At 41.3% G+C, this 18,653-nt stretch overlaps 1 protein-coding gene across 4 annotated transcripts in view; it reads right to left on the reverse strand.

Annotated features, from left to right (window-relative positions):
- AIG1 (androgen induced 1) overlaps window positions 1-18,653 on the reverse strand; it is a 431,317-nt gene that overhangs the window by 394,965 nt on the left and 17,699 nt on the right. The gene's annotated exons all lie outside the window — the stretch shown is intronic.

The following is an 18,653-nucleotide window of genomic DNA, read 5'->3' on the forward strand; positions in this document are numbered from 1 at the left end:
CCAACAAGGTCAGTAACAGCATCTGCCATTAAGTGGATGCAAGTGGTCACAGAACGCATGAAAGGCAATGAAGAAAATCCAGTCTCCAGGGCCTATATTCTAGCCTCCTTTGGCAACCTTATTTTCTTCCTGAAGCAAGCACATTTACATTTTTAGGGTTAAATATAACATCTGAGGAAATTGAAAAACATTGGAGAACAAACTTCTTAAAGTGACAAAATCGTATCGCAAAAGTCACAGCTGCATTTGGTAATTGCCCTTTGAAATTATTTACTACGAAAACCTAGAGAAAAGTCCAATGTCTGTATTAGTAACACACTAATTATGGATTTTCTTTTCAGGATCATGTACTGGAAATAACAGGTAATTTTGTAAATTGAAAATCTCTCTAGCTATAATCATATCTTCAGTACATTAAAACATTCAGACCCATATTAACACAAATCGCTGCCACTATTTGCTGATATGAAAACCCATTATGTTTTGTAGCACATACTTTAAAATGTATATTCATGCCCGGTCTTATTTTCTAGAGGGATAAAACCACATACATGAAGATGAATCCCTAGCTTCCTAACCCTAAGAAAATTGATTGCAAGCGAAAACATTAACCTTGTGAGAAATGTATCAAGGGAATTGATATTTCAATTAGCACTCATCCGTACAGGACTGTTCACTGGCTCAGGCTTCAACGCTCATTAGTGATTCTTCAGGCTCACACAAATGTAAATTGTAAAAATCGTATTAATGCTTACAGAGAGAAACCAAAGAAGAATCCCAGAAAAATATGAAAGCCTATATCAGGTCACCCGTAGGCATCCTATTGGGATGGGGGGGCTAAAAAGGAAAAAAAAAAGCACTTGCTTCGGGGACTAATACATTTTTTTTTCGGTTACCAATATGTCATTGAAAGACTAGTTTTAGACTATGCTTAGTTTCACTTTTCAGATAAAGTACCTTACCAACTCAAGTCATGTGTCTTCTTTATACATACACACGTGGTCAAAATTGTTGGTACCCCTCGTTTAATGAAAGAAAAACCCACAATGGTCACAGAAATAACTTGAATCTGACAAAAGTAATAATAAATTAAAAATCTATGAAAATGAATAAATGAAAGTTAGACATTGCTTTTCAACCTGGCTTCCATAGAATTTTTAGTAAAATGAAACTCATGAAATAAGCCTGGACATAAATGATGGTACCCCTGAAAATAATGTGACAAAAGGGACATGTTAAATCTAGTTATGTCCACTAATTAGCATCACAGGTGTCTACAATCTTGTAATCAGTCAGTGGGCCTGTATATAGGGCTACAGATACTCACTGTGCTGTTTGGTGACATGGTGTGTACCACATTCAACATGGACCAGAGGAAGCAAAGGAAAGAGTTGTCTCAGAAGATTAGAAAGAAAATCATAGACGACCATGTTAAAGATAAAGGTTATAATACCATCTCCAAGCAGCTTGATGTTCCTGCGACTACAGTTGCACATATTATTCAGAAATTTAAGATCCATGAGACTGTAGCCAACCTCCCTGGACGTGGCCGCAGGAGGAAAATTGATGACAAATCAAAGAGACGGATAATACGAATGGTAACAAAAGAGCCTAGGATAACTTCTAAAGTGATTAAAGGTGTACTTCAAGCTCAAGAAACATCAGTGTCAGATCGCACCATCTGTCGTTGTTTGATCCAAAGTGGACTTCATGGGAGACGACCAAATAGAACAGCATTGTTGAAAAAAAATCATAAAAAAGACAGACTGGAATTTGCCAAACTACATGTTGACAAGCCACAAAGCTTCTGGCAGAATGTCTTATGGACACATGAGACAAAAATGGAAGTTTTTGGCAAGGCACATCAGCTCTATGTTCACAGACGAAAAAATGAAGCATATCAAGAAAAGAACACTGTCCCTACTGTGAAACATGCTGGAGGCTCTGTTATATTCTGGGGCTACTTTGCTGCATCTGACACAGGGTGTCTTGAATCTGTACAGGGTACAATGAAATCTCAAGACCATCAAGGGATTCTAGAGAGAAATGTGCTGCCCAGTGTCAGAAAGCTTGGTCTCAGTCGCAGGTCATGGGTCTTGCAACAGGATAATGACCCAAAACACACAGCTAAAAACACCCAAGAATGGCTAAGAGGAAAACATTGGACTATTCTGAAGTGGCCTTCTATGAGCCCTGACCTAAATCCTATTGAGCATCTTTGGAAAGAGCTGAAACATTCCATCTGGAAAGGGCAACCTTCAAACACGAGACAACTGGAGCAGTTTGCTCATGAGGAGTGGGCCAAAATACATATCTAGAGGTGGAAGAAGTCTCATTGACAGTTACAGGTATTGTTTGATTGCAGTGATTGCCTCAAAAGGTTGTTCAGCAAAATATTAAGTTAAGAGTACCATCATTTCTGTCCAGGCCTATTTCATGAGTTTCATTTTTTTTTTAATTCTGCTGAAGCAGGGTTGAAAAGCAATGTCTGACTTTCATTTGTTCATTTTCAAAGATTTTTAATTTATTATTACTTTTGTCAGATTCAAGTTATTTCTGTGATCATTGTGGGTTTTCTTTCATTAAACGAGGGGTACCAACAATTTTGACCACGTGTGTAATTCTTGTCTCTATTAGGCATTGCTCAACCCTATGCAAGATTTTCATTGTTTTTTATTTTTATTTCACCATATTTTGGGGATGGTAACTCTAAGGTCCTGATAACTTGTCTAATTTTAATCCATTTGTAATGGCTCCATTATTAAAAAAAAGTACACTGCATGCCTCCTCGAGAAGGGGAAATTCATCACTGTTACATTTATAGAACTCAAGCAATGGGAGGTCTGCTGTATACATCACATAGGAGAGACTGACACTGCTGTATAAACAACACAGTTTATACTGAGACTGATGTATAGATCACTTAGTATACATGACATAGGATACACAGAGACTGCTGTAAATGCATCACATAATAGACATTGGGGCTAGTGCATATACATCACATAGGAAACATTGGGGCTGGAGCATATACATCACACAAGAGATACTAGAGCATATACATCAAACAGGAGATGCTGGAGCATATACATCGCATAAGACAGGCTGGTGATGGAGCATCCTCAATACACATAGGAGACACTAGGCTGAAGCATAACATAGGAGACGCTGGGGCTGCTGTCTTCATCAGCTGATCCCGCTGACTCCGCGCACAAAGAACGTCCTGACGCTAGCCAGCGTTGAGTCGTAATCCTTCATCGCATGTGCCACAGCATTCAGTAGTGAAAGCTGCTTGGGTGTGCTCGAAGTGTAAGGTGCAATTAAAAAACTGGAGGCTAGCAAAACTGGGCTGCAGGTCTGAGCACTGTGGTCCTAAGGAATATGCCGGGGGATGGGGGGCTGGAGAAGAGGACATTGCAGGCTGTAAACATTCCGCAGGCTGGAGGTTTCCCACTCCTGCTCTAAAGCGAAACCATGGGCCAGCATTCCTGTTAGTATAAGTGCAATGTTACATTCACACTGAGGTTATTAACAGACAAAACCTTGAATAAAAACAATGAATAGATACTCAGTAGTCAGTAAATAAGCAGTAATAAATAAAGTAAAAAAAAAAAAACCCATAGGGTATTTAGTTAACACTGTTTTCATCAAAAGAGCGTAAAAGCTATCTCACTGCGACTAGTTGTACCCAATCAGGATGCACATTGCACTTATACTATACTAACAGGAATGCTGGTCCATGCTGTCAGTTTAGCTTTATTTTCTTGTACCTTGTACATTTCCAGGCAGGGGCGAGCCACTCCCCTTTAGCTTTCCACAGTCAGGTGTAAAACACAGTCAGGACCAAGTTCTGCTCCCTAGAGTTAGGTGAATGAGGTGAGTCCCTAGAGTTAGGGTCCATTATGATAGTGCACACCATTTCGAGGTGGGATAGCTTTTAGGCTATGTGCCCACGACGCAGAAATGCTCCGGATTTTTTCCTGAGCGTTTCTGCATCTCCCTGGCAGAAAAACGCATGCGGATTGTACATGCGGATTGTACATGCGGATTGTACATGCATTTTTCCTGCCAGGGACAAGCGTAAGTGAAGCGTTTTCCGCTTGCATTTCCGCATGCGGGTTGTCAAGCACTTTCCAAGCGATTTTAGCATCACTTGGAAAGTGCATGACAATTTGGTCAGACTATATAAATCCACGCAACCGGCATGGATTTATATAGTGTGACCAAAAGAATGGTAAAAAATAATAAACAAATATTATACTTACCTTCTGATGGCCCCCGGTGTCCTTGTCTCGGCTTGCCGGCAGCTCGCGGTAGACTAAAGGACCTGCCGACGTCAGCGGTCGCGTGACCCATCACATGACTAAATTACGTCACCACAGGTCCTTGAGTCCACCGCGAGCAGCTGGCAAGCCGAGACAAGGACACGGGGTGCCATCAGAAGGTAAGTATAATATTTATTTTTTATTTTATTCTTTTTTCTTTACAGGTACTATGGTACCCATGTCTGGAGGAGAGTCTCCTCTTCTCCAAACCCGGGTACCATCCGCACATTGAAACGCATGGAATCCGCATCTCCAGATGCAGTAATGCGGATTCCATGCGGTCCAATGCAAGTAAACGGCGGTGAAAACGCCGCGATTCCGCAAAATAATTGGTAGTGCTGCGGATTTTTCCGCAATGATAATTCGCAGCGGAAATTTCAGCAGCATATGCACAGCACATGCGGATTATCATTGGAGAACATGGCAGACCTTCTACCAAGCGTTTTTTAAGCGTTTCTGCAGCGGAATTGCAGCTGCGGAAACGTTTAAAAAACGCATAGTGGGCACACAGCCTTATGCTCTTTTGACCAAAATAGTGTTAACTAAGTGTGGCGCCCCTGAGGGTTCAGTCGCCACAGAGGTACTGCATCTCACCCAGAGGTGTGGTATCCCACTCTCAGGTAAGGATAGAGTGCTGCCCGGGACCCTAACACCTGCATCCAACAAGTCCACTTCAGTAGGGCAGGGCGAGATTGCTCCTAAGGGAGAGCACAGTCCCTGGCTGGAGTGTGGGTGGAGGACGTAGATCAGGGGAGCACTTGTGAGGGAGTGATATAAAAGGGGGAACCATTTTGAAAGATCAGTTCAGTGAGTGAGGAGTGGTGTTGGAGGAGGAAAGTGAGGGGAGCAGAGTCTCTGCAAGAGCTCTGCTCCAGAGCGGGCCTGAGGAGTGGCCCAGGACTGAAGGAAGAGGAGAGAGAGCAGGAGAAAGGCTCCAGAAACAGAAGGGATCCCAGGGGTACGGGAAGTGCTGGAGGCCACCCGTACGCCAGAATCTGCCAGGCGGTGGAGGGATCGAGCCGCAGAGGGGACCGGCCCCTAAACTAGTGGAGAACTACAAGGCTCAACTAGGAACCGGAGGCTGCTGTACTTGCAAGGTGCAGTGGCCACAACCACAATTATATCGCCGAAAAGGTGGCAACATAGGGTCCAGGGGACTGCAGGTCGGCCGACAAGACCCGAGGCTACCGGATTGGGACACTGATTGTGAGGCGCAGGGCAGGAGGGCGAGAGCCAGGAAGACGACTGAGGATGGCACATAGAAAGGGGTCCTGTCAGGCACTCTTGCATTACCTGAGGGATTGCTGAACCCCTGCCTGGTGAACGCAGCACGACGTGGGAGGTTGTAGTCCGGAACCTGTAACCTGAGGAACTTAACAACTGTGAGTAAACTCGGAAGACTGCACCCCACTGTCTCTGTGATTATTGTCTGCGCCATCACCCCCTGCACTACAACGCCCAGCATCACCTATAACATCTACACTGCCCTGGAGCTAAGCTCTACCTGTGGAGAGCCACACCAGCTTTGCTGCACTAACATCAGCTCCAGAGGACCTGCTCCGCAGCGGTGGCTCCCTTTAGCCGCATACCACAGGTGGCGTCACGAACTATATATAAAAACTATAAATCCCCTGTAAATATATTCCCCTTTTGATTGACCGCCCTGGGTCACGGACCGGGTCACCGCCACTGTGACATCTCCCCTAGCAACGACCGGCCCGGCACCGAGTACCCCACATCCCAGGGGTCGAGTCATAAGCACCCAATGTTTTTAACATATATTACTACTACTTATTTACTGCATGATATCTATTCATTGTTTTTATTCTAGGTTTTATTATATTACTCTACGAATGAGCAGAGTTCTGAAACATTTGTCTACAGATGACTGTCCCTGGTTTGGCTGGAGCTCTTGTCACGTGTCAAAGCTTTTTAATGGGTCAAACATTAACTTACAAGTGGCACTAGGGACCTACAAGTGGCACTATAAATACAGTTTTCCTCTTTTTGGAAAAGATCTAACTGTATCCTTTGTCCAGTGGAGCTCGTTTTTGTTAAAGATAATTGAACATTCAACCCTATTACTAATAATAATAATAATAATAATAATTTTTATTTTTATAGCGCCAACATATTCCGCAGCACTTTACAAATTTTAGGGGGGACTTATACAAACAATACAGAATAAACATAACTCATATCGAAAGGAGTGAGGGCCCTGCTCGCAAGCTTACAGTCTATGAGGAAATAGGGGAGACACAAAAGGTAGAATGTACATATATTGTATAATGCAGCCTTGATATACTAAATAGGATAAATAATACATGGACTGGTCGCCTGCCAGTATGTGTGCAGTCCTGGCCGAGGCTATTATGTTAATGGTTGGTATGAACCTGAAATTGAAGAAGATTTTAATATGAGGGAAAACTGGGATGGACAACTGGGATGGACAGATAGTGTGTGGAGGCGATATGCCAGTCTAAAGAAATGGGTTTTTAGGGTCCGCTTGAAACTGTGGGTATTGGGAATTAATCGAACTGTCCTTGGTAATGCATTCCAAAGAATTGCCGCAGCACGCGAGAAATCTTGGAGACGGGAGAGGGAAGTTCGGATTATGGAGGATTTAAGTTTTAAGTCACTGGCAGAACGGAGGGCACGTGTAGGGTGATAGACTGAGACAAGGGAGGAGATGTAGGGGGGTACTGAAGCATGGAGCGCTTTGTGGGTAAGCGTGATAAGTTTAAATTGAACTCTATATTGGATGGGTAACCAATGCAATGACTGGAACAGGGAAGAGGCATCGGTGTAGCGGTTGGCGAGGAATGTGATCCTGGCTGCAGCGTTAAGGACGGATTGGAGAGGGGAGAGTTTAGTAAGAGGGAGCCCGATAAGTAGAGAGTTGCAGTAGTCCAGACGAGTATGAATAAGAGCGACAGTAAGAGTTTTTGCCGAGTCAAAGGTGAGAGGTGGTATTACTACAATTCAGTCACAATACGTAAAGCTATCGCCACTGCAGACGCAGATTGCACATGCGTTATGAGCAATGAAGGATGTCCATAAACAACTATGGTTGCCTAATGCACTTGCATTATACTATGTTAAAAAAGTGGTACAAGGAGAAAGGGGTGCTGGTATGTTCTTTAAGAAAGGTGAAGTAATCTGAAATCCCATCAAAAGTTGTGACGCTTAAAAGGGGTTGGCCACTTAATCATTATATTCACAGATATGTTTGGGAAATGATTTTGTGCATAGTTATTATATTTGGAAGGGCTACAAAATCATGCCAACAACACACTTGGTAAAAAAAAGATAAAATGGCCAATTCCTTTAACAAACAATAGTCCATTTTGATTTCTACAGTGGAGTCCCCTTACCGTTACAACTGGTAAGAGTATTAGCAAGTAAAATTCTGTTGATATTATTTTGCTAAAAATGTTAATTCAAATTCCAAAAAGATCTTGGTGTAACTAAAAAATCTGCAGTATGTGTAGCCTAAAAGATTGGCTGATTTTTTCTGTTTGAATGCCGTAATGTCATACTACACTGCTTTATGACTACACAGGAAGGTAAATGTTTTATAGATTATTCATATAATCCTTAAATCTCAGATGCTACAATCCTTCAGAGTGGGAGAATTTGTGCCCTGTTCTGCATGCAAATTTTCAACACTTTATACAGCTTTTGTAAGCAAATTAAGGTCAAGCACATTTTCCCAGCATGTTGCCTTATTTTCTTGGTGATCTCAAAGGAACAACTAATGCAGACCTTTACATCTGCCACTGCATATGGTTTATAATTAAATTCTGTTTACAAAAAATACCTAGCGAATGCAGAGTTAGTCACAAAGACAAATTATTTGAGATGCACTAAATACAAATATCTCTAATGTTATCAAGTAAGAGAATGATTACCATAAGTTATCAAACCTCTCAATCAAAATGTATATATCTAAACAATATGCACTAAATGTGAGAAACACATGCACGCCCTACATACTGCCCAATCTATGGGCAGCATGTATCAGATGTATTACACACTGGCTGTATGATTTCAGACGCATATGGTTAGATCTGAAACACTGCAGAATTTCAGAGAAAAACATCCGTTAAAAGCTGCCGAGGACTGAGGTGCACAGGAGACTAGTTGGACAGGCGGGTCCCTGGAAACGTCGCCCTGGAGCGACCAGTCCCTCCCTACACAAACACATAGGGAAAGACCTGTCTGACTAGTCTCCTGTGCGGCTCAGTGGCTATTAAACTATGTTTTCCTCTGAAACGTCACAGCTTTTTAGAGTTAAACATATATAGCTGAAATCATGCAGCCATGGTCTGATACATGCAGCTCATGGATTGGGCCGCATGTGTCAGCTGTGAGGTTTCCATGAACAAATAAAAACATCAGAAATATATTTATTTTTAAATATATCATAAACACATATATTATTTCATCCTATTTTGGCCATGCAAACTTGTAATCTATGTCCTATAGTGTTATACTGTAGGTTCAAGATATCTTTAACAAATTATTAAACATGTATGCAAGTACCTTTACGAGAATGAAGTGATTAACCAGAGCCAGCATGGGTTTGTAACTAATAAGTCATGTTAGACTAACTTAGTTTCCTTCTATGACAGAATCACTGACTAGGTGGATCAGGGAAATGTGGTATAGTATACATTGACTTCAGCAAAGCATTTGACAAAGTATCTCATGCCATTCTTATTGAAAAAATTACCAACTCTGGAATGGACAAAGCAACTGTTAGGTGGATTCATAATTGGCTTATTGATCGGACCCAAAGAGTGGTCATAAATGATTGCACATCCATTTGGAAGAATGTCTCAAGTCGGGTACCACAAGGCTCGGTTCTGGGCCCTGTGCTGTTCAACATCTTTATCAATGATTTAGATGAAGGAATTGAGGGTAAACTAATTAAATTTGCTGATGACAGAAAGCTAGGAGGGTTAGCTAATATTAGAGAAGAGAGAGAGAGGATTCAAAAAGATCTAAACAAACTGGAACTGTGTGTAGCAACTAACAAAATGTTTTTTTAAGGCTGCGTGCCTACTATGCATTTTTCAAGCGTTTTTGCTGCGGAATTTCCACAGTGAAAACTCTTAAAAAAAGCTTGGTAATACCTGCCCCATGGTCCCCAATGATAATCCGCTGTGCACATGCTGCGGAAATCTCCGCTGCGGATTATCATTGCGGAAAAATCCGCAGCATGTCCATTAATTTTGCGGACACGCAGCATAATTGCTGCCATTGACATGCATGGAAACGCATAATATCCGTATGAGCACATGTGGACAAGCGGATATTATGCGATTCAATGTGCGCATGGTACCCAGGTTTGGAGAAGAGGAGACTCTCATCCAGACCCGGGTACCATAGAACCTGTTAAAAAAAGAATTTAAAATAAAAAATAAAGATTATACTTACCTTCTGATGGCCCCCGGTCTCCTCAGCGATGCGTCCGGTCTGTTGTATGGGTCGCAGTGGTGTGAAAGGACCTGCCATGACGTCATTTAGTCATGTGACAGGTCACGTGACCGCCAATGTCAGTGGTCGCGTGACCTGTCACATGACTAAATGACGTCATGGCAGGTCCTTTCACACCACCGCGACCCATACAACAGGCCGGACGTAGCGGAGAAAACACCGGGGGCCATCGGAAGGTAAGTATAATCTTTAGTTTTTATTTTTTACCATTCTTATTCTTTTTTTTTTTAACAATTACTTGGTCACACTAAATAAATCCATGCCGGTTGCATGGATTTATATAGTGTGACCAAGTTGTCAAGCACTTTTCCAAGTGATGCTAAAATCGCTTGGAAAAGCGCTTGATAATCGGTATGCAGAAATGCATGCAAAAACGCTTGACAAACACTTCTACCTGGCAGGAAAAACGCATGTAAAATACGCATGCGTTTTTCCTGCCAGGGAGAAGCGGAAAAAATATGCAGCATTTCTGCATCGTGGGCACATAGCCTAACAGGGAGAAGTGCAAAGTTCTGCATCTGGGCAAGAAAAGTGAAAAAAGCAAATACAGAATGGGAGGAATAGGGCTAAGTAAGAGCACATGTGAAAAAGACTTGGGTATACTAATAGATCACAGACTGAACATGAGTCAACAGTGTGATGCAGCAGCAAAAGAGGCAAACACAATTCTGGGTTGCATTAACAGAAGTAATTATCCCCCTCTATTCCGCTTTGGTCAGACCTCATCTGGAATGCTGTGTTCAGTTCTGGGCACCACATTTTAAAAAAGACATTGAAAAACTGGAGCAAGTTCAGAGAGTTCAGCGAAGAGCTACCAGGATGGTGACCGGTATGCAAAATATGTCCTATGAGGAACGGTTAGAGGATTTGGGTATGTTTAGCTTGCAAAAGAGAAGACTGAGAGGAGACTTAATAGCTGTCTACAAATATCTGAAGGGATGTCACACTGTAGAGGGATCAGCTTTACTCCCATTTGCACATGGAAACATGAGGAGCAATGGGATGAAACTGAAAGGGAGAAGATACAGATTAGATATTAGAAAAAAAATGTTGCCAGTGAGGGTGATCAATGAGTGGAACATACAGCCACGAGAGGTGGTGAGTTCTCCTTCAATAGAAGTATTCAAACAGAGGCTGGACAGACATCTGTCTGAGATGATTTAGTGAATCCTGCATTGAGCAGGGGCTTGGACACGATAATCCTGGAGGTCCCTTTCAACTCTAATATTCTATGATATCTTTAATAGCGTGGCCGATTACTTTGATTGTACTTTTTAAAATAGTTTTACAGTCAAAGCTTACCAAATGTAGAAGGGAGAAAAAGGAATAATAGAAACCACCCCATTATATGGCCCGATGGTCTAGATAAAAAAACAGCCAATCCCTGATTTCTCATCAAAGACACCAAATTGATAAAACAATGATGATGTGAACTTATTCCTGTAGTCATGTTAGTTAATATTACTTAATAAAAATACAAAGAAAGGTCCATTAAAGAAATCTGGCATTTCCCAATGGTGATTTAATATACTAGTGGTAAATTATTTTCCACCTTCCTGAACCAGGCCCCAGTTTTCAACTCCGACATGTCACTTTGTGTAAAGATCTTCTACTGAAGCATGTGATTCTTTTTTTACTGTGAAATACAGTACTTTGTTAGTGGCAGATTGAAGTTGAAAATATTTATGAAATTTGCTAAAAAATGTTTTTTTTTAAAAATTTTAATTTTAACACTTTGAATCTTTAGAGCCTTAAAACAAAACAGTCATAACACACAAATTAGTTAATAACGTTTACTATATGCCTATTTTATGACGCCATCATTTTTCAAGCATGCCATTTGGAATCTTAAAAAGTATATTAGCAGCAATTTTTCATATTTTCAAGGACATTTCCAAACTTTTCTTTATGGACAAATTCATTTCTGCGGGGAATGCTGGGAATCCCCTCAAAACCAAGGTATTGTAAAAACTGCATCCCTCAAAGCATTTAAAACTGCATTCAGGTTTGTTAATCATTCTGCAGCTTCACAGGAATTAACGCAGAGTTAAATTCCACTTTTAACACATTTATTTTTCTATTTTCATAAGTAGTAATAGCACAATGTGGATGCCACGATTTATTATTTAATTTCTACCCAATGTGACAATACCCCATAGTTGCTTGGAAACTACAGTTTTGGTACACTGCAGGGCACAGAAGGTGTCAGAATTTCTGTTGCCTTCTACAGTTTGACCACTGATAGCCGCTACTGTTCACTTTAATAATTGTGCTGCGGTTACACTCCTTACCACTGGAGGCTGCTGTTATGGTCTGCAATTGCCCTTTACCAAGATGGTGGGTTCTGAATCTATGGAATCAATCTTGTTTCCGGTTTAGGCCTACTTGAAGACACATGGACCTGTCACTCATTGCTGGAGAATTGTGTCTATGTGTCTAGCTATTAGCCTAGTTTCAGTCTCCTGCTCCTGAACATTCTTACCCAGTCTTTTCTAATTCATCTACGGATTGTTTCTTACAACTCCTTGCTAGCTACAAGAACTGCTACTACCGCTTGCCGTTCCTGCTTGTGCTCCTTCGGCCACTGGTTTCCAGCAGTACTACGCCAGTAACGTAACAGAAAGGAAGAAGTACTATTTGGCTGAAATTTTATAACATATCTGTCTCATCTTCAGGGCCAACCTCCACTTCCTTCCCCAATGGCCACTGTCTTTTGGTGCGCTCCACAGGGGATCTTAAAACTGGTCCGGCATTCCTTAGTGATAATATTTCCCAGCAAAAGGCCCACTTGGACAGATCAGTGTCTGAGTATTGAGACTGTAATGTGCTCAGTTGCCATTTGTTTGGAGAATGCCACCATTCAATTTCTTCTGTTGCCATGATCTATTCAGCCTCCTGTGAAACACCATCTCATCTGGAGGTCAAAGTAATGATCCAGAAAAAGTTTCTGCTGTTTTACATTGGCCACAAACAGTTGGTCTCAAAGCCCACCAAAGATCCCTGGAATCTGCAAATTATCACTGCCAAAAAATATTCTCAAGTGGTTGCTCCCCTTATGGCCCTAACTCGAAAAGGCACTAATTCTTGGACCTGATTGGATTTCACTGTTCAAGCCTTCTAAGAACTTAAATCATGTTTTCCACACTATTCTGATCTTAACAGACCATTTTCCTTGAGTTGGATGCCTCTGCTATTGGTGTAGAAACAGTTCTCTCATAAAATTTTTCTTGATCAAGAAATAATCACTGCAGATTCTTCTCAAATAAATTGTCTCCAGTAGAACACAACAATTACATTGGTGACCGTGAACTCTTAGCCATTAAATTAGCTTTAAAACATAGATGTCAAACTCAAACACACAGAGGGCCAAAATGAAAACTTGGACAAAGTCGCGGGCCAACAAGTATACAGTATCATGGGCCCCACATAGTCCTCCATACAGTATGATGGGCACCACATAGTCCTCCATACAGAATAATGGGCCCCACATAGTCCTCCATACAAAATAATGTCCCCAAATAGTGGTTCTGGTGTGACGGGCTAAATAAAACTACACTGTGGGCCAGATTTAGCCCACGGGCCAGAGTTTGACATGCGTGTTGTAAAGGAATAGCGACATCTACTTGAAAGAGCCATGTTCCCATTGGCCACACAAATCTGGAATATATTTATTTAGCCCTGCCAAGCTCCATGGTCACTCTTTTCACAGTTTGACTTCATCCTCACCTATCATCCAGCCAGAAAAAAAGCCATGTCCTTTCCAGATCTTTGCAATGACTCTGCAGATGTGCTGTCTCATGTAATTGAACCTGAATATAGTCTTGCTACCATCTCTTCTCTTAATTCTTCAAATAAAAGGACATTCTCTAGTCTTGAGAGCACTCCGCTAGAAAGTCTCATCTTGTGCCCACACTACATTTCTTACTGGTCACCCTGGAATTAAAAAGAACTGCTGAACTTCTTTCTCATTTATACTGGAAGCCAAAAAGGAGACAAGATATTAAATAATTTTTATCATCTTTCTCTAAGTGTGCGCAATTCAAATCCTCACATCAATCGCCTCTTGGTCCTTTTCAGCCTCAACAAGACCGCTAGACTGAGATTTCTATGGACTTTGTTACAAATCATCCTGAGGAGTAAGGGTTCTCCACTATCTATGCATAGTGGAACGTTTCTCCAAGATGTCTCAATTTGTTCTGTTATTAGGATTTACATCTGCTCCCCAGCTGGATCAAGTGTTTTTTCAAATAAAGTTTCCAGTTCCACGGTTTCTTATTTTTAATAGTCTCTGACCATCAAGTGCAATTTATTTCCAAGTTTTGGACGGCACTCTGCAAAAATTTAAAACCCTCCCTAGACATCTCTGCCTACTGTGCCCAAAGAAATGAGCGTAGTGAGAAAATCAATTAGTTTATAGTGCAATATCTACGAATTTTCTCGACTACCATTAAGAAAACTGGCCAAATTCGCCTACAACAATTCAGTTTAAGACTCTTCTGGCAAATCTTCATTTGTTACAGTGTATGGTCGAGTCCTTCATCTTTCTTTGCCAGATGCACCAAAAAGTCTACTTCCTGCTGTGAACGGCATCTTTCATGACATACATAACATCTGAACTGAGGTGCAATCTAATTTGTCGGCAGCTGCAAAGAAGTGTGCTGTTAGACATTGTCTAACTGTTCCCAATATCTCTCCTGGAGATAAGGTTTTGTTTTCCATCAAAACCATCCATTTGAAGATTTGCTGCAAAAGGTTGGCTTGAAAGTTCATTAGCCATTCAAAATTGATCAGCAAATCAATCCGGTTACTTTTCATCTAAAACTCCCTCAAACGCTAACAATTCTTAATGTCTTTCATATCTCCCTTTTACGTTCTCTGCTTGTCAACAAATTCTCTCCTACTGCTCTGCCTCTGATCCAGACAGTATGAGTCACCAAATTATGGACTGTAAGAAGGTGCATAGGAATCTCCTCAACTTAAAAAACTGCATGGGATATGGTCCCGAGGAGAGATGCTGGGTAATCAAGGACATTAATGCTGAAATCTTGCTCAAGAGATTTAATTCCAAGCAACTTCTTTTATCTGTCACTGACTCTTTTGGGACAGGTCCTAAAAAGGGGATACTGTTACACACTTGTCTCGTCTTCAGGGCTGAGATTTGCTCCCTTTCCCTATTGCCACTGCCCTTAGTTGTGCTCCATGTTGAGTTTTACAAGTGGCCCACTATCCTTCAGTGAAATAACTTCTGAAGGTCTTTTAAGGCCCACTTGGGCACAACCCTGTTTCTGAATATTGAGATAGAAATGTTCATTTGCTGTATGTTTGGAGATTGCCACTATCCAGTTCCTTCTGTTGCTATCTACTCAGACTTCTGTGATTTCTACTGTCATGTGCCTGTGCTTTCTGGTCGGTTTCTCTATCCGTTGAGCCACAGGCGTTACACCTTTTCTCGGGGTGCTTTTTGTCTGTTATCCTTGCTTTAGTCTTTTTAGGTTGACAAGTGTTTTCATTTATTCATTTGTCTGCCCAAACTCCTTTTGGATGAGGCTTTATATACTTTTCCCCTGATGGTATTTCCTACTGGTGATATTCTCATTTGGATGCTCATCAATACTGTTGTTGTTAACGCCAGTCAGTGAAAGACTAGCTAGAGTTTATCACTCTGCTGATTATGCTTTTCAACCTGAACCTATCTTCTGTTTCTTGTTTAAGTAGGCGGCATACTCTCTAGCAATTCCTGGTTTGCTTTAACTCACTCTAGTATCTCTTTCTATCTCAGCACTTCTTCCCTTCCGTAGGTAAATTGCTCTCTGCTCTTCGGTCCAAGCTGCCATAGTTTAGTCTGTTAGGGCTATTCCAGCTCACATAGGAATCACTAGGGACTGCGGGGTCTGAATCTCTAGTCTGAACAGGAACCGGCTGGGTCAGTTGCAGTTTTTTAGTGTTTTATCTATTTTCCCGTGTGATCTGTTACACAATCATAACATCTACAACTTACATCTGAGGCTTCAGTGACTTGCTGGTTAGCTCATCGTTTGCTCTAAGCATCACAAACTCTTATTATAGACTGTTCATACTGCGCTCTAATCTTTTGTGGATTCTGCTACATCTCATTTTTGCTTGACACTGCGTTTTCATTTTACTCTGTCCTCCTAGTTTTGTGGCTTCCATTGTGTTTTGCCCCACTTGTTTGTTGTCTAGCATAGCCAGGTCCTTTCTTTTCCATGTGTCTTCCAGCCTGCTGTAATAATGACCTGAATTTGTGTGACAACCGACGCCACCTCAAAAAGTGAGCCTGATCAATGTAATGCAGACAATGTTGCAAAGCAGACTGCTGAGGTGCCAAAATAGCAGAAACCCACCCCCCAAAAGTGACCACATTTTGGAAACGTCATTATTCAAAAAATTCATCTAAGGGTGTAGTGAGGATTTTAAACCCACAGGTGCGTCACCTATTTTTATAGAATTTACATGTGAAAATTAAATTTGATACAATAATAAGTAGATTTATTGGATAATAAAAAAGTACCCCACATTTGTCCACATGGCATCGCTCAAAAGGGAATGCGTGCCATTTAGCTTTTGGAGTGTGGAATGGAATATTTTGCGGGCACCATTCTCAGAGCCCTAAGGTGCCAGAAAATGTGAACTTACACACCTCTAGCAATTCATCTACTGGAGTAGTGATTATTATGATCCTACCGTTTTTCTTATTTTTTAAGAAATTAGCATGCAGTGGATGAGGCAAAGTGAAAATTGCAAACATGCCACTATAGTGCCCACTACATTGTGCTTACTTTGTGCTTCTGGAGGAAAGAATCCAATGAATTAAGTGGGTTCTCCCCACTACGGCAGTGCCATACATGTAGACGGTAGCTGCGTTTTGGAGGGGGTGTGGAGTGGCCATTTACCCTTGGGAGTCTGAATTTTGCTGGCTTGTTTTTTGGGAGCATTTTTCTTTTTCCAGAGCCTTTGAACTACTAATAATGTGGAAACTCACTATTTTTCTCTTTGACAGATAACAAACCTGAGTTGCTTCCCCTTTTTTTTTTTTTAGGGAGGTGTTGAGATTTTTAATTGCACCATTTTAAAAAGGTACAGCACACATTTGATTCCTTCTAATCAGATTTTGAGGATACAGAATGAACAAAAAACAGTTAAAGCTGTTTACAATGGAGGTGTAAGAGATGAGACTAAAAAAGTTATAGCTCTCAGAATATGGTGATGCAAAAACAAATATTTTTTGTAAAAAATTGTTTATACAAGCATGCAAAAGTATCAAAACATAAAACAACTATATAAATTTGCTATTACGGTAAATGTACTAACCCAAACAACAAAGCGGTCTTATTCTGTCACCAACAAAGCTGTGGAAATGAGTTGGAGTTTGTATCATATCAGTTTAGAGTACGTAATATTTTTAAGTTGTTTATTTCAAGTTTTGGAAGTCGAAAACCCATCTTTAATTTGGCCTTAATGATGCACAAGATTTTTTAACGTATGCATTCTGAGTGTCATTACTAGTGATGAGCGAGCAATAAAATGCTAAGGTACTCGTTGCTCAGGTCGAGCAAATTGGAATGCTCGAGTGCTCGGTCCAAGTAACGAGCTCAATGTAAGTCTCTGGGAAACTCAAGCATTTTTCCGGTGGCCCCACTCCCCACCCCGGCGGTCTGCAGAGGGCCTAAAAATTGCCCAAATCGATGGGAACAGTGCTCAATTGACATGGAAACAGCATGGGGAAGACCCCTGGTAGCATTTCTGACTCCTAGGTCACTGCTGTCAACAATGTTGTCAGAGGTACTACGACACTTTTACAGACTCACAATAAAACATACAAAAACAAAATGGATTTTCCTGGGAAATATGTTAAGGAACATCCTTTCCAAGGTAATGACTTTTATATAAGGCAAAATAAATATACAAAATGCTCCTCCATACCTTGGGCTATGTTCACACGTAGCGTTTTTGATGCGTTTTTGCACTTTTGCATTGCTTTCAATGGTGAAAAATGCATTCACCGGGAAATGTCATTTTAACATGTTATTACCGTATCCGGCCATGTGGTGTGTGAGACATGATCAGACACATCCTGTTTAATTTATGAAGGAGGGACTCTGAAAGTCACAAACACTATTTTTATAGGGCCATTAGGCGGCCCTTACTATTCTTAAAAGGCCAGCAGTTGGCTATGCTTTTTTGTTCCCATTATTAAAGAGTGGGTCTCCTATACTGTTATTGCGCATGCAGTGATTGCAATGGCTGCTAAAAATTTGGAAGCACCTCAATACTCCTTTGAAGAGACATAGAGGAGGGTCTCAGTAAAAAAAAATGTTCCCATTATAAAGGAGTGGGTCTCCTACAGTGGGAATGCCCATACAGTGAATGCAACAGCTGCCAAAAATTTGGAGGAACTCCAATATCCCTTGCAAAAGACGTAGATATGGTGATATGGTAGATATGATGGTGGAGGAGGATGAGGAGAAGGAGGAGGACAAGAGCAAATAGACAAAATCAGGAAGCGTATACCCATGTCTGGGTGTGAAGATAGAGGTGAAAGGGAATAGAGTTAGACTTCCCCAAAAAAAGACACTGTATTTGAGTTTATGTTACGCTCCTATCATTCGGTGGTGTTGAGAAGCCTGGCTCAATCCAGCCCTTGTTCATTTTTATAAGAGTCAGCCTGTCAGCATTTTCAGTTGACAGGTGAATGCGCCTATCGTTTATAATTCCACCAGCGGCACTAAAAACCTGCTCTGACAAAATGCTAGCGGCAGGGCAGGCCAGGAGCTCCAAAGCGTAGAGAGCCAGTTCATGCCACGTGTC

The sequence above is a fragment of the Phyllobates terribilis genome, unplaced genomic scaffold, assembly GCF_046119375.1.
Source record: "Phyllobates terribilis strain yellow unplaced genomic scaffold, ASM4611937v1 Scaffold_3__8_contigs__length_932513732, whole genome shotgun sequence".
Taxonomy (NCBI): Eukaryota; Metazoa; Chordata; class Amphibia; order Anura; family Dendrobatidae; genus Phyllobates; species Phyllobates terribilis.